This window comes from Dendrobates tinctorius, unplaced genomic scaffold (genome assembly GCF_039654945.1).
Source record: "Dendrobates tinctorius isolate UK_male_01 unplaced genomic scaffold, ASM3965494v1 ptg000089l, whole genome shotgun sequence".
Taxonomy (NCBI): Eukaryota; Metazoa; Chordata; class Amphibia; order Anura; family Dendrobatidae; genus Dendrobates; species Dendrobates tinctorius.
In genome coordinates this window covers 9,666,177-9,683,713 of record NW_027361757.1, presented here as the reverse complement: position 1 = coordinate 9,683,713, position 17,537 = coordinate 9,666,177, and the positions used below count along the sequence as shown (strand labels likewise).

General features: G+C 41.1%; 1 protein-coding gene and 1 pseudogene across 1 annotated transcript in view; one reads left to right on the top strand and one right to left on the bottom strand.

Moving 5' to 3' along the window:
* Window positions 1–17,537, top strand: part of SPOCK2 (SPARC (osteonectin), cwcv and kazal like domains proteoglycan 2) — a 240,746-nt gene that overhangs the window by 145,093 nt on the left and 78,116 nt on the right. The window lies entirely within an intron of this gene.
* Window positions 12,704–13,202, bottom strand: LOC141098206 (synaptosomal-associated protein 29 pseudogene; annotated as a pseudogene).

Below are 17,537 nucleotides of genomic sequence, written 5' to 3'. Positions count from 1 at the left end.
AAAGTGACTACAGGATCACAGAGATTTTGAATTTCTGCACACACTAGTGGACACTGGACACTTTTGGATTGTGTGAGGCCCACTGAATATCAGAGCGCTATGTCACAGGCTCGATGGCACAGGTGTGAAAAAAGTGACTACAGGATAAGGGAGATTATGAATTTCTGCACACACTAGTGGACACTGGACACTTTTGGATTGTGTGAGGCCCACTGAATATCAGAGCACTATGTCACAGGCTCGATGGCACAGGTGTGAAAAAAGTGACTACAGGATCACAGAGATTTTGAATTTCTGCACACACTAGTGGACACTGGACACTTTTGGATTGTGTGAGGCCCACTGAATATCAGAGCGCTATGTCACAGGCTCGATGGCACAGGTGTGAAAAAAGTGACTACAGGATAAGGGAGATTTTGAATTTCTGCACACACTAGTGGACACTGGACACTTTTGGATTGTGTGAGGCCCACTGAATATCAGAGCGCTATGTCACAGGCTCGATGGCACAGGTGTGAAAAAAGTGACTACAGGACAAGGGAGATTTTGAATTTCTGCACACACTAGTGGACACTGGACACTTTTGGATTTTGTGAGGCCCACTGAATATCAGAGCGCTATGTCACAGGCTCGATGGCACAGGTGTGAAAAAAGTGACTACAGGATCACAGAGATTTTGAATTTCTGCACACACTTGTGGACACTGGACACTTATGGATTGTGTGAGGCCCACTGAATATCACAGCGCTATGTCACAGGCTCGATGGCACAGGTGTGAAAAAAGTGACTACAGGATAAGGGAGATTTTGAATTTCTGCACACACTAGTGGACACTGGACACTTTTGGATTGTGTGAGGCCCACTGAATATCAGAATGCTATGTCACAGGCAGAAATTGGCTAGTGTATCACAAACTACAAGGTGTATGTAGAATTGGGCAGAATAGGAATCTCCCTAGAGTGTAGGTCTGTAAGAACGGAACAAGTCCTCCACTTATCCTTCCACAGTGACACACAGATAGCTTCACTGTGGCCGTGATAACAGCCGTTACACGGTACTGAGAGGAGCGTGCACGTACACGGCTGTCCGGTGTACGTAAAATTGTCAAGCTCCGTGTTTTTTAAGTATACGGACTGACACACGCTGTCTCTCTATAGTTTTGAATGTGATCAAACAGCAAATATATTTAACTGTTTGAAAGCTAGACAAAACTAGTAGGTGCAGGTCTGTAAGAACGGAACATGTCCTCGACTTATTCTCACAGAGTTACACACAGATAGCTTCACTGTGGCCGTGATAACAGCCGTTACACGGTACTGAGAGGAGCGTGCACGTACACGGCTGTCCGGTGTACGTAAAATTGTCAAGCTCCGTGTTTTTTAAGTATACGGACTGACACACGCTGTCTCTCTATAGTTTTGAATGTGATCAAACAGCAAATATATTTAACTGTTTGAAAGCTAGACAAAACTAGTAGGTGCAGGTCTGTAAGAACGGAACATGTCCTCGACTTATTCTCACAGAGTGACACACAGATAGCTTCACTGTGGCTGTGATAACAGCCGCTACACGGTACTGTGTGAGGAGCGTACACCGCTGTATGGTGTGAAAAAATGCACGCTCAGTACCTCAGCAGGACAAAAAAAAAAATTGGGATTTCTTTTAAAAAAGCAGTTTGCAGAGCAGTGGGTAAACAGCAATGCAGCTGTCAGGAAGCCTTAGAAGGCAGCCTAACAACCAAGACCGCTGATCCACCACAATATAGCCTCCCCTTGCACTGCACACACAGTGACTGGTGTGTTGTACAGGCAAAATCGCTAGCAGCAGAAGCAGTTTTTTTTTCTTCTTCCCTGCCTAACGCTCTCCCTACAGAATCAGCAGCAGCAACCTCTCCCTATGCTAAGATCGTCAGAAGTAAGATGGCGGTCGGCGTGCACGCCCTTTTATAACCCCTGTGACGCCCACCAAAGCAAGCCAATCACTTGCATGCCCTTCTGAAAGATGGTGGTGACCCCTGCCTATGTCATCACGTTGCCCACAGTGTCCGTGGATCCTGATTGGCTGAAAAAGAGCGCAAAACAAACTTTTGAAACGCGACTTTGGCGCGTAAGTCGCCGACCTCGTGGCCGACCTCATCCTAGGGTCGGGTTTCGTTTCATGAAACCCGACTTTGAGAAAAGTCGGCGACTTTTGAAATTTTTCGACCCGTTTCGCTCAACTCTACTAAACACTCTTTAATCAATGCCTTTGTGGCCCTGAAATTTTGCACCAAGTGGTCTCCAGAGGTGGTCTCCATGAACTCCTAGTTTTCAACTTCTGGATATAAAAAGTATATCCTTTAATAAATGTCTTTATGGCTCTAATGTGCCTCTGTATGTCATGGATTAGTGACTTAGTCCACTAGTTGCTATATTATGGAGATGTCCTCCTTGTTTTATGAGGCCACCACAAGATCCATGAGACATTAAACCAGAAAAGAGAAATGGACCACCATTGTCTTTAAAAGATTCTACTTTTTCTATACTGGATAGTACTGTATATGTGGCTAACAAAACGGAAACATATTACATTCGAAAAAAAAAACTTAAAGTAAAGATGGATGTTAAAGCGGAACTTTAATTTTAACTTTTCCAATTGTGGCTTTTGTTCTGTTACTGGAACAAATTTTCTTTTTCCTCTATGCCTCTCTGTTCCAAAGCTATTCCCCCTGGTAATAACACAAACTTCTCTGGGGGGGTAGCAATATTTTGTTAGGACAGCATCAGAGGGAAAAAAAAGCAAACACCCCCAAAGAATCTCTGTAGTATACAGTATGCCCAGATGGTTGAAGGGAAAATTGGAAATGGAGGTGCACAGAAGAAAAAGAAAAATCTGTTCCAGAATCAATGGAACCTCACAAACTGGAGGAGGTAATCAGTTTAAAAAATAATCCAGACAAAAGTCCTCTTTAATTTATGTTAATTTAAAACTAGACTCAAGCAGATTCCAGTGTGAATATGGATTTATAATGTTTCGATAAATCACATTCATTTTAGTATGTGGAGACATAAATGGGCTTTTTAGGTTTCAAAACAAGATATTAAAAGATTCTTTTACTGCTTTTACAAGAAACTACAGCTTTATCTCTGGGGATGAATTGTACTATAATTTTTTGCAATTCCCTGTGGGTTAAATTCTATCCCCGGAAGCAAGTCTGTGGGATTTTTTCTAGCGAAAAGTTGCCTATTAAATTAGCTTAACACTTTTCTTTTTTTCGCAATAATGTTGGATAAATATTTCTATAAGGAGACCGAGAATATGTTTTTTCAAAAAGTAGAGTTACACATGAAATGCTCAGGATGTAAAGGAATAATTGAAAATAGGAGTTATGCCATTGCACATGATGAAATATTCCAATTTTTTTTTACAGATAATATCATTTGAAGAAGCGCTGGTAAATAAATGTATCGGCTACTTGTTATTTCCCTGCACAAACACATCCCAGAGTCCCGCGAGGCAGTGAAGCATTGTTCCCGGCAGTGACTTCTGCTGGGCCTCTGTAGGTCATTAATATCTTTCTGCCTCTATCTCGTCTACCAGAAGGACATGCTGGATAGAATACTGTCCTTTACTGTCAGAATATTCCTTGTGGCATTTTCCGTTTTTGTAGACACAATTATTTTATGTGTATGTTTTTGCACTTCACATCTGCAATAACCACTTGCATATTTTTTGTCCTTTTTCATATTTGCTTAGCTGTTCAAGCAAAGATTTAAATTGGTTTTATGAACTGCCGTCAATGACACATAGGAGTAAAATGTGAGGCAAATAAAAAAAATAATTGCATAATTCTAATTTTATTGAGTGAAACTTCATTACTCCCTGTGTGTCTATTGGTGCATGCTGGGAGCAGGCTTGTGCTTCGCTGTCATTGAGGAAGAATCATTAGAGATTGGTTCATGGCAGAAAGATGTAAATGAAATCCATTATATTTCTCTAGCATTCCTACATCTTGTTTGCCGTGTTACTTATTTTTTATTGCTGTGTAGACACAGCACCTCATGCTTCAACAATTTTCTTTTCTGAAGAAATTAGGTGAATACTGTCCATTTATATATTTTTGCAAATAAAGTCTACTTTTTGTCCATGGTGTGTATCTCATATTTCGTCTAAGCCTCAAATGAAAGAAGGTTCAATAAATATTAAAATACTAAAAACCTGATGTAGTAAAAACTTGTGTGTCATGGGGCTAACGTGACAGAGATGGGCCAGGAGATTGCAACATCTGGTTACCTGAACTCCTGCACTGGTTAGAACTGCTTCACCATCATACTAAACAGTGCAGATTTTCTTTGCTCTGGCATTGCTAGGGTTAATCAGTTCATTAATTACTTCAGCTGTTCTGTGTTGGACATACTCTCTGATATATATGCTTGCCACAGGCAAGGGAATTGCCAGTGATAGTTCATTCTGCCTGGTTCGTAGTTAGTTGGTTGGAGTTAGCATTTGGAGAGTTGTTCAAGAGATTTCTGCACAGAGTTTGTGTGTTTATCCTCATCCTCTCCTATTTGGTTTCATCTACCTTCCACTCTGTTGTTTGGTGAATGTATTTTGTATGATTGCTGTTTTCATTTATCCCTACAGTGTTTGTATTCTCTTGTTTGTCTGGTTAATATAATCCTACAGACTTTGGCCTCACACCATCCTGGGTTGGGGAGGGAACAGATAAGTGTAGGTCAGTAGCATAGCAAGGCATGTTACTCCGGCGTCTCCACCTTCCGGGATAATCAGTTGGACAGGTATAAACTAGGGCGCCCACTATGGTGAAGGATCCCCTTTCCCAGAGATATTCTGCAACAATATTGTGACTTTGTGATTATTGAACCATTGTAAGTTTTTAGCTAATCCATAGCAGATATATATCTATATATCAGTGCTGTGAAAACATATCTGGAACCTTCTAGCAATCCTTCAATATTGCTTATATATTACAATGAGTGGTTTATTATCTGTAAATTATACTTGTTATCATATTCATGTTGCCTGAACCACAGGTAGTATGAAGTATGAATTAGACACAGATTGCGTGATTACAGCCATGTATATTTTACTCTGGTGACAATTGGCACAATTCATCCTTTGTGGGTTTTTTAAGTCACTTTTCTATTTTTGATATTTTTTTGCTGACTTTTTTTGCTCCAAATTCAACAAAATGGGGCAAGCGATTCATCAGTTTTGTGCAATGACTAAAATTGTCTGAATTTCTGTCTTTGGTATTGTGACTTTCTAGCAGGAAATGTGGCACATTTCACAGAACGTTGCATAAAATATTCTGGAATACATCAAATCACTCATTCATTAAGAGGTCCACATCAGTTAATTAATTTGGCACATCTCCAGTGTGGCAAGCATTTCTGTGCAGTGCACCAGAGACTGGAGTAGCACTTTTAGCACTTTTAATGAATTGGATGGGCAGGCATGGCGAAGCACCAATCCACCCCAATTCCATCCCCTGTTATGCACATTTTGCCAGAGCCAGATTTGTTTTGTGTAATTCCGCATTGTGTAAAAAAAATGACTACTTTTCAAAGCTTTTTACCCTGTTTCATGGTGAATTGACCCCATAAACCCCAGCCGGCTTTTTATATTATGTATACTTTTGAAATGCTGCAGCGTTTCAGAATAAAACATATCGGGCTGCAATCTCTCGGCCAGTGGCCAAGTCATGTTACTTGAGATTCAGTCATCAATGAATCTGATTCTCTCTAAACAAATCGTAATAAATAGCAAAAAAAACTTCTGTAACTGAATAACTTCGTGTTACCATCATTACTTATTACTCCTAGTCTTTATCACTATTCGGTGATTTTAGGATGCTCTTGTTCACAGAATTGCTTTACTTGTGACAACCTTGTCAGTTTTCCTTCATGGTCTGTTCATTTTTGTACCTCCTCCAATAATATTGGGTTTGTCAGGGCTTCATCTTAGCTGATCCAGCCCTTCCTCTGCTGTTCAGAAGATTTATCTTTCTGCTTAAGTCAGTTACACTTGAATTTTAGTTTATAGACCGATGACTGTGAATTCTAAAAGCAGGCAACCCCTTCTAAATGCCCACAGGGAATATGAAAGTGACAGATGGAAGCTTCTGCTTGGAGGACATATCTATTTGTCAGAGCAGGGTGCTACTGTAAGTTCTTAAAGGAGTTTTTCCATGACTGCCATAGGATAAGTGATACATTTCCAATAGTTGTGGTTCAGTCTCATCGACTTCATCCCAACCTCAGCTAGAAGAAGTATGAGCTCAGGACTTCTCTTCTAGTTAGGATGGTGGGTCCTCCAGTGACAAGTTATTTGATAATGAATAGGTAACACATGAAATGTTGGAAAATCTCGTCTAATTTCTCCTGCAAGATTTCTGCGGGGGAAAAGTAAACTAATCTACCTTTTCCTACAACATATATTGTGGATACTTTCAGCTGTTGCTTAAATCAGCTATAATGTATCTACATAAGCAAATAAAATCCACACTTTTCTTGTCTTAGCAATTAAAGGGAACCTACCATCAGATTTATGGTGTATGAACAAGAGCCTGACCGCACAACTGCAGCTAGGTAAATTTTCCTCTGAAACCCTGTGTTGCTACACAGAGAATGAAGTGTGAAAAGCCGGCTTGGGACTATGTGCCTCGATGGACCAATCTGACTTCTCCCTTACCCGTTCCGGTTGATTGACAGGTCTCTTCCTACAGACATAGTCAGATCTCTCCTTACAGTCCCCACCCAGCTTCTCAAACTATATTTTCTATGAAACGCTGTGGCAACATACCTGTCTTGTGCAGCCAACCTCTCCAATTCATGCTGTCCGAGGTTTGGGCAGCATGAATCTACTACTAACCTATTTATAAAATGGGCATATATAGCTTTATCTTTATTAAAGAAATTACACTGGCAAAATACGGCATGTACCAAAAAAAATTTCAGAAAATGATAAACTCTTTGTGTATCTATCTCCTGCTCATTCTTACAGGGAACCTGTCATGTAAAAAAAAACACTATCAATCTGCAGATATAAGTTTAATCTGCAGTTTACTAGCATTCTGAAGGTGCACTGAGAGCCCCGCTGCCAGGAAGAAATTAGCTTTATTCCTTCCAGTAGCGTTTGGCTTTGAGTCATAGATGTGCAGCCAGCTTGGCTCCAGTGCTGAGCCAGCTGTCAGTCAGTGCTGGCATGCAGTTCCACTCACCACTCACTGCGATGGCCCATCCCTGTGACTGAAAGCCCGAGGCTGACAGGAGGAATAACGTTTATTTCTTATTCACTTAGCACCATACATTTGCTCATATCAGCCAAACCAGAGACTTTTACAGAAGGAAGAGCTTTGTACCTGTAGGGAAGTGGACTGACCTATGGACCTGTCTGAAGAGGAACAGTAAATGTAAGATGTGCAGTAAATATACTTGACGTGAACTGGTGTATACATATAGGGAAACAGCTAGAATTAGGAAGAGATGGTGCAGGACCAGGTTTTGGCCACTAGGGGGAGACAAAGAATAGCAGGAGAAGGAGACGGTGCAGTACTGAGGTTGGGCCACTAGAGGGAGACAAAAGAAAGCAGGGAAAGGACTTAACAGCAGCTAATGCTTAAGAAACTGCAAAGTCATGGTGGGCGGAGTTACGGGGGCTAAAGAGGGTAATTCTCAGGCAGAGCAATAAAAAGAGAGAGAGAGAGCCCAAGGGAAGCCAGTCCAGGAGGAAGAGTTCAGCGCAAGAAGAGACGGAAGGACAAGCTCCGGAAGGGACTGGAAGGAGAGACAGTCAGGGGATGGCCCTGACAGAATAGCCGCAGAACAGAGGACGCCCGGGGGTACCAGACAGACGGACTCGGTCAGGGGAAGTGCTATGGTGGTGGGCCTAAGGCAGCCACAGTGAAAGAACCTGAGGGACGTCGCTTTAATGGAAATCAGAAGGTGAAAATGTACCGGGTTCTGTGCGCAGAAGCTGTCATGCTGCTGTGGTCGTTGGGAGGACGGACAATAAAGAGGACCTGTTTGAACACACGTTGGTTTCTGTCTCCAGTCTGTTCGTGGCGAAAAGGATCCACCCCCCCAGTCAGCACACGTTCTATATACACAGCATTGTTTTAGGGTACGGAGCTGGGTACATGGTTGGCTGTATGAGATGCTTTAAGTGCAGCTCAGGAACATTCTGGCTATCATTAAGGAGATGCAGTAGTGAATGGAGACTTATTGAAAAGCAATGCTCCATGGGAAAAAGTAGGCAAGATAGCGTATATCTCATAAACCAAGGATTGTTCCCAAAGGAAGAGGGAACCATATGGTGGCAAAATTACAGAACAATTGTCCTTGCCCTCTATAACCTTTCAGTACAGGATGACTGAGCTATTCAATTGCATGTTACTTCGGTCATCAAATTTTCCGTTGACAAAATATCTTTTGAGATCTATATATAGTAAATAATAAAGTAGTAATAATAATATTATAGATATAATTAAGGATATGTTTGTTCATTATTATCCTTCTTCAGTGTCCACGGCCATACTATCTTTACTGGAAAGGTTTCCACACATTATTACATTGTTTTCTTGACCTTGTCACTTGCTGCTTTGCCACAGAGATTTATTTTGGAAAAATAGTTACAAGAACAGAAAAACATATCATCCAATCAGGAAGCTGCTTCAATTTTTCAGCTTGGACCTATTGAGTTATGTGCAGAAGGTCAGTAAACGCTGCAGGTTGGATGTCACATACTTGTGCAGCATCGATCCCACAGCGTCCAGATGTTACAGCATAGTGGATGGGATTTCAAGAAATCCCATGCCCCCTATGAGACCACAGACGCCCGCGGAGACGGACGTGCAGCGCGTCTTTCCTGAACGCGAGTCTTCGCAAGAGATATTTCACCCATAGAATATATTGGACGCAATGAATCCGCACGGTTCAGTGAACACATGCGGATTCATCTGCATTCAATTGGCAGCAGCGCTTTGGAGGCAGCAAACATATGATCGACCGCACGTACCTTTTGGTGCCACAAAGATGATGATGGTTTATATAAATGTCCTCCTCTTTTTAAAGACCCAATTTTAGTTGTGGCACACTTTAAATCTGTATCCAGCATTGTAAATGGTCGGATGTGCCTCTAGAAGGCGATAATTATATAACAAACAGTATTCATGAAGAGAAGGAGCTGAGAACTAAACAACTGCCAATGTGTAGGTGGGGAAAAGAAATGGCTTTTGCAAAGTGTATATTCAGAACTGGGAGACAGAAAATATATTATTGTTATATCAGTAATGCAATTTTACAGCAATAACCTTTATTCCCCATTGCTAGACATAACAAGTTTACAGGCAGTGTTATGCTCTCTTCTAAGGTGGCAGTGATTACTGAGAGGCTGTGCAGACCTAATGGCCAAAAATATTTTGTTATCTATAAATGTCATCACCTATGTAAAAGGGAATGGAAATAAGATCCATTATTAGCCAAAATATTAAAAAACAATAGGTGGTCCTTAGTGAATTATTTGTCATTGCTAGGTTTTAATAAAATTGTACTTATCCTTGCCCAACCTACTGAATGTGTGTGAGCGTGATGTAGAGGACATAAGAAATGGAGTATGCCATGTGATTAGACTACAAAGTGTTGGTTTGTAGTCTGTTACCATAGAGGAGCGTAGATCTGCACAGGATCTGCAGGAAGAAAATAGTAGATTTTAAACCAGTACCCTGTGGTGCCATTTCTTTTTATGTTTTAGTTATTTTGTTGTGATACCCTAAGTAGTTGTAATGATGGAGATAACCATGCAGAGTAATCAAGTTAATGTCTGTAGTTAATACTACTTAATGTGTATAGGGGCGTCCTGACTCTCCACCAACAGCACATGTCAGGGGGAAGTAGGATGGGAAATTATGGATATTATCATGCCAGGTTCTTTGTTTCCATTGTAGATACGTAGAGAAATTTGGTCATGGCTTGTTTCCCTTTTGCCTTTCAAGATACATGCAAGATGGACCAAGTGTGTGAAGCTATAGGAGAGTAGGGCGAAATGGCTGTCAGTTAAAGGGTTGGTCTGGTGCCCAAAATACACTTTTCTAATGAGCTTTATTGCACAACACCCTATACTTTTCCCTATCCTGCTAATTCTCAAATGTGTTTTTTTTATTGTACTTCCTCTGACATTTTTGTTTGAGAGAAATTTTAATCAGAACATCAGGAGGCTGGGGCAACACTCACTACCTACAGTGGCTGTCGTTCCTCCTGGAACAGAACAACATCAGGGAGCTGTGCTGCAGTTAGTGACTACAGTTTCTTGCATTTCTACCCTCTGAAGTTGTCCTGGATTTATGGTGATAGAAGCTGTGGGATAGATGAGCACGGTGCTGGTATTCTGTTTCAGTCCTCGCTACTGCAGCTTCTGTGAAAAAAGACGTGGTCAGGTAGTCAAAGATGGAAGCAGTGAGTGGCACAAGCACAAACCCACTGCTTCTACCATCGCCTTCCAACGAATCGTCATCAGGGGGAGGTGATATAAGTAATGTAAGTGATGTACTGTCTGAGGCTCCTTTCAAATGCAATGTCACAGGAAGGAAAGTAAAAAGACACATTTAGGGGTTAGCAAGGTAAGGAGAAATGTAGGGTATTTTGTAATTAAGCTAATTACAAAAGTGATTAGGGTGTAAAGATAGATATTTAGAAAGGACATTTTAGGTACCGGACGACCCCTTTAAAATTTTATTCAGTTGATGTTGGGTCACCTTAAGGTGTGAATATAGAAACTTTCCAACTTGGGCCAAAATCATCACGGCGCTATACAAATGGTTGTATATAACTATTATTCTGCTCTTCTACCTTTCCTCTTGTGAAAGAATTTATGGAGAATGTAAACCACAGATCATTTGAAGTTCAGATCAAGACATGGAGCTGTGTGGTTTTCGGAATGTCAAAATTGCCAAAAATTGAAAACTTACATTAGAAAAAAAGTCTGTATTAAAGATCTGATACATGTCAGATTTCTTTTTATCACATATATTGTACGTTGATAAGTGATGATGAGCAAATCTGCTGATATTCAAATTTGGGATTTATCTCTAATTTGGCCAAGAAATTTGATTCACATCGATGTTTCTTTCATTTCTCTCAAGACCCCAAAGCATACAACAGATGGGTCGAAAAAAATGTAACTCACCTTGCCACTCACCTGTCCCGCTGCCCCAGCCTCTGTCTGGTCTTCTGTTCCTCTGCCCCTCAGTGCATCCTCTTCGGCTTATACATTATCTTCACTTGGAGCTGGGGCTTCCAGCGCCAATTATACCTCAGATGTCATGACACACGTTGTGATGTCAGAGACCACCTTTGTGCTGGAATCTTGGTACTTTGTGAAAATATAGGAAGAATACAAGTGCGCAGCTCACTGGATGGCAGGCTGTACTGGCGGGACCGATCTGGCCCTATGCAAGTTTGCAAGTTAGCAAAGTTTTCTGACATTTTGCTGAATTTGTGTCAAGTGAATCTAACAAAACAACAATGTGGGAAAATCTTGGGTTTTTTGTAAAATTGGAGGCAAATCCAATTTTCTTCAAACAAATGCACTCATCTCTAAGGCTGGGGTCATACTTGCGAGAAACTTGCACGAGTCTCGCATCTCAATAGCCGGTATTGATATGCGAGACTCGTGCGAGTTTCTCGCAAGTCTGACCCCGGCCTAACATTCATGTTCATGCTGATTACTATGTGGTGTGGATATCACTATGCCTGAGCTCCCTCGTCTCTTCTGAATTTAACCAAATTCTGCATTTCCCCTTTAGTATTCACCAGCACCGCCTGTTTACAGTGAGAAATTTATGTTGTACTATTAAACTAGTAAACAGTAAACTGTCAGGTTATTTCCCTCAAACGTACCTTCCCAGATTATCCCATAATAGCTCCTGTACATAGCATTTTATAAATCACGGCCATTTTTGTGCATCACAAGTTTTTAATTACTTCTGCCTGTGGAGAGCAGACTCTTTAGCTGAAGAGTCAAAGTTCTTCTTCATTTTCTGCCACCATCAGGATTGAAGCAAAGCCATTGGTGTGATCCGGGCTTCTGCAGAGCATCTGGACACAATGTGGGAAATGTCGATAAGGACTTAATGCATCAACTTAAATAACCACAGGCATTTTACATGCAGAGCAGTAGAATATTAAGCTGTGGTCACAATCTGCAACCCCCCAAAAAAGGCAAAGCAGAATTACATTAACATAGTCTCATTACACAAGGTGAAAAGCAAGATATATTAACTCATCTGAATGCTAATAACATAATAGGTGGCACAGAGACCACCTGTGTTTTGGCAGGATCTTGCTTTCTATCATTGAAATCCCTTGGCTGGATGACTTAAGTCATTGGAATTTGCCTTGTTTCCATGGCTGAGAAAAATTCTATCTTCACATTGTGTATGAAATGCAATAGCAGCAAACATTGTATGAGTATATGTGAACTGTTCTGGGAAATCTCACAAATTGAACTTTTTTTTTTCTCTTGTTATCCCATGTATTGATCCTACATTTATAGTAATTGAAAGTAGTGTAAAGTATGATAATCCCTGGCATACAGACATATGAAGTGCTCAATACGAGCAATATAGAATGTGAGACGCTTGTGATGGTTTATTCAATAAAATGTAGGAAGAGTGTAAAACAGGAGAGGACTGTTGTGGCTGGAAACTTCCATAATTTTTCACAGTTCATCCCGGATCTTTTTGTCCGTAGTCTTGCTATTCAAATCCAAATTATCCAGTTTTCCTGTCAAGCGGCTAATAATTTCATCCTGGTCATCAATCTCAGACTGAAAACCAAGGGCTAGATTTTTAAGAAAACTGAAGACATGTCATCCAAATTATTGTCAATTTTCATGTGATAGTCTCTCAGAACTGGATTTTTGTGTTGATACTCTGCACTTGTTGCTCCCAAACCTCTGCTAGTATCTACAGTATCTTGCTTCAGCAGATTTGGATGTGTGGCTTCATAGTTATTTTCTTGCTCTTTGCTTTTTGACATGGCATCCTGTAATTTGCTGCTTGCATTGTAATCATAGGCTTCATTCTGTGGTGGGGTCTCTGCAGGTTTGGCTCTAAAGTAATTTGTGAATCTACTGAACATGCTCTTGATGCTATTGATATGGTGTTGACTGGTCTTCATAGCTTGTTCCATCTTGTCCACCATTTTTTCTGAGGGTTTCAAAGGTCCCCCCTGCCGCATTAGTTCCTTCGCCGTCCTCACCCCGACCTTCTCGGACTCGTACAGCAGGGACACAGAGCGGTTGCTGCTGGCCACCATGGACTGCGCCCTCCTCAGCACCTCTTGCTGCAGAGACCGCTGCCTGTCTGTCTCCTCCCCCCTCCGCCTGTCGGCCGGGGACTCAGGGGTCGTTCGCCCATCAGCTATAGAATGTGTATGACCAGGCTTGGACTGGCCCACAGCAGAACAGGACAATCCTCCGGTAGGCCCCTTTTAAGGAGTGCTAATGAGTAATGCTGTTACACTTGAGTAACAATTTGCAGAAAAAAAGTATAATCTAATCATTAATTAAACAAGCTAGCCAAATTCATATTACATAAAAGCAAAATTAAGTGTGTGTACTAGGGTCAGGTAACTTTGGATATGGATGAACAGTGGGCCCAGAATTTATTACTGGTAGGCCATTGCCAATCCAGTCTGACACTATGTATGAAAATCTTTGGGATGTAATTGGTAACAGCAAGTACAAAGTGAGATCTTGTGAAAGTTGTAACCTGGACTCTTCAATGAGAATAATCTTTTAAGGTTTGTTTGCAAGCGTATGCCCACTATATGTTGTCATACAAACAGGGGAATGGATGTGTAATACTGCGCATTATTATATCATGCAATATAATATACTTTAATTCTGTAACGTGACTAACACACATTATTTTCTTTCTTTTCATGCTTCTGTATTATCTGCACAAAGGAGGTGGAGGTTAGTAATAATTGTCCATTATTTGTCACTTTTGGTTAAGCTTCTACTTAATTTTGCATCCTTTTAAAGCATGGTAGTAATATATTGAACTTTTAGGGCTGATGATTTATTTTGTCTATAACTGACATATAATTATGTCTTAAACTATGGTACAGTAGCGGTATGTTCACCAATGGTAGATACACATTGAAAGTCAAGGCAGAAATCCGAAAGGCATTATTATGCAGATGTAATGTGATGTAGGTTATTTGCCACCTGAATAACACTGGCACATTTACTGGTTTCACTAAAGATTTAAGCCCTGAGTGTGAGTTGAAATATATCATTTGCTACTCTTTCACCTTTCATTATCAGTGCTGATCCTATGTCTTTTTTCCCCTCTTCCATTCTGTTGGGAAACATTGATTGACAGCACATGACTAGAGTTGAGCGATACCATCCGATACTTCAAAGTATCGTATCGGATGGTATCGGCCGATCTTTAAAAAAAGTATCGGGTATCGCCGATTCCGATACCGGAAGTCCCATTCAAGTCTATGGGACTTCCGGTATCGGAATAAGAAAAACCCTTTCCTGCCCTTGTACAGCCTCTCTGGGGTCTGTACGGGCCTTTCGGGGGGCTGTGCCGGCCTGCCAGGGGGTCTGTGCAGGCTCCGGTGGTCTGTGCCGGCCTGCCGGTGGTCTGTGCAGGCTCCGGGGGGCTGTGCCGGCCTGCCGGGGGGCTGTGCCGGCCTGCCAGGGGGTCTGTGCAGGCTCCGGTGGTCTGTGCCGGCCTGCCGGTGGTCTGTGCAGGCTCCGGGGGGCTGTGCCGGCCTGCCGGGGGGCTGTGCCGGCCTGCCGGGGGGCTGTGCCGGCCTGCCGGTGGTCTGTGCAGGCTCCGGGGGTCTGTGCAGGCATCGTCCGATGGGACTACAAGTCCCATCGGGCGATGCCTGCTACCATGACAGTGATTGACACATTAGCCAATGATGGGACAGTAGTAGTCCCATCATCCGGCTAATGTGTTAAATGTAAAAAAAAAAAAAAAAAAAAAAATTACATGCTACATTCATACTACATACTACATACATGCTACATTCATACTACATACTACATACATGCTACATTCATACTACATGCAACATACATACTACATATATACTACATGCATGCTACATATATACTACATGCATGCTACATACATACTACATGATACATACTACATATATACTACATGCATGCTACATACATACTACATATATACTACATGCATGCTACATACATACTACATGCTACATGCATGCTACATACATACTACATGCTACATGCATGCTACATACATACTACATACATGCTACATATATACTACATACATACTACATATATACTACATGCATGCTACATATATACTACATGCATGCTACATACATACTACATATATACTACATGCATGCTACATACATACTACATGCTACATGCATGCTACATATATACTACATACATGCTACATATATACTACATACATACTACATATATACTACATGCATGCTACATACATACTACATATATACTACATGCATGCTACATACATACTACATGCTACATGCATGCTACATACATACTACATACATGCTACATATATACTACATACATACTACATATATACTACATACATACCACACACATACTACATGCATGCTACATATATACTACATGCATGCTACATACATACTACATATATACTACATGCATGCTACATACATACTACATGCTACATGCATGCTACATACATACTACATGCTACATACATACCACATATATACTACATACATACAATACATTCATACAATACATACATAGACATACAGTACATATAACATAGAGTAACATACTTACCAATACTTGTCACATTGTTCCCCGAAGCCATTGTCGTCTACGGAATAAATATTAACATAACAAACCACAAAAATACTCACCCACGATCCGAAGCAGTCCACGAGTGTGTCCCACGACGATCTTGGGTAGAGAACTGCAGCATCAGCTGATGCTGCCGTTCTCTACGGGCTGCAGGAATCCAATGACGGAAGGTAGGTATCCTTCCGCACTGTATTCCTCCGCCACTTAAAAAAAAAAAAAGTCCCTAGTCTCACTTTATGCCATTGCTGTGTGGGAATTTCCCACACAGCAATGGCATAAAGTGAGACTAGGGACTTTTTTTTTTTTAAGTGGCGGAGGAATACAGTGCGGAAGGATACCTACCTTCCGTCATTGGATTCCTGCAGCCCGTAGAGAACGGCAGCATCAGCTGATGCTGCAGTTCTCTACCCAAGATCGTCGTGGGACACACTCGTGGACTGCTTCGGATCGTGGGTGAGTATTTTTGTGGTTTGTTATGTTAATATTTATTCCGGAAAGACAATGGCTTCGGGGAACAATGTGACAAGTATTGGTAAGTATGTTACTCTATGTTATATGTACTGTATGTCTATGTATGTATTGTATGAATGTATTGTATGTATGTAGTATATATGTGGTATGTATGTAGCATGTAGTATGTATGTAGTATGTATGTAGCATGCATGTAGCATGTAGTATGTATGTAGCATGCATGTAGTATATATGTAGTATGTATGTAGCATGCATGTAGTATATATGTAGCATGTATGTAGTATGTATGTGGTATGTATGTAGCATGTAGTATATATGTAGCATGCATGTAGTATATATGTAGTATGTATGTAGTATGTATGTAGCATGTATGTAGTATATATGTAGTATGTATGTAGTATATATGTAGCATGTATGTAGTATATATGTAGTATGTATGTAGTATATATGTAGCATGCATGTAGTATATATGTAGTATGTATGTAGTATATATGTAGCATGCATGTAGTATATATGTAGTATGTATGTAGTATATATGTAGCATGTATGTAGTATGTATGTAGCATGCATGTAGCATGTAGTATGTATGTAGCATGCATGTAGTATATATGTAGTATGTATGTAGCATGCATGTAGTATATATGTAGCATGCATGTAGTATGTATGTGGTATGTATGTAGCATGTAGTATATATGTAGCATGCATGTAGTATGTATGTAGTATGTATGTAGTATGTATGTAGCATGCAGTATGTATGTAGTATGTATGTAGTATATATGTAGTATGTATGTAGCATGCATGTAGTATGTATGTAGTATGTATGTAGTATATATGTAGTATGTATGTAGCATGTAGTATGTATGTAGTATTTTTTTTTTTTTTTTTTTTTTTTTAACATTTAACACATTAGCCGGATGATGGGACTACTACTGTCCCATCATTGGCTAATGTGTCAATCACTGTCATGGTAGCAGGCATCGCCCGATGGGACTTGTAGTCCCATCGGACGATGCTTGCACAGACCCCCGGACATCAGCACAGCCCCCCGGCAGGCCGGCACAGCCCCCCGGCAGGCCGGTACAGACCCCCACAGGGTGCACAGCCCCCCGGCAGGCCGGCACAGCCCCCCGGCAGGCCGGCAGAGACCCCGGGCAGTCCACACAGCCCCCCGGCAGGCCGGCACAGCCCCCCGG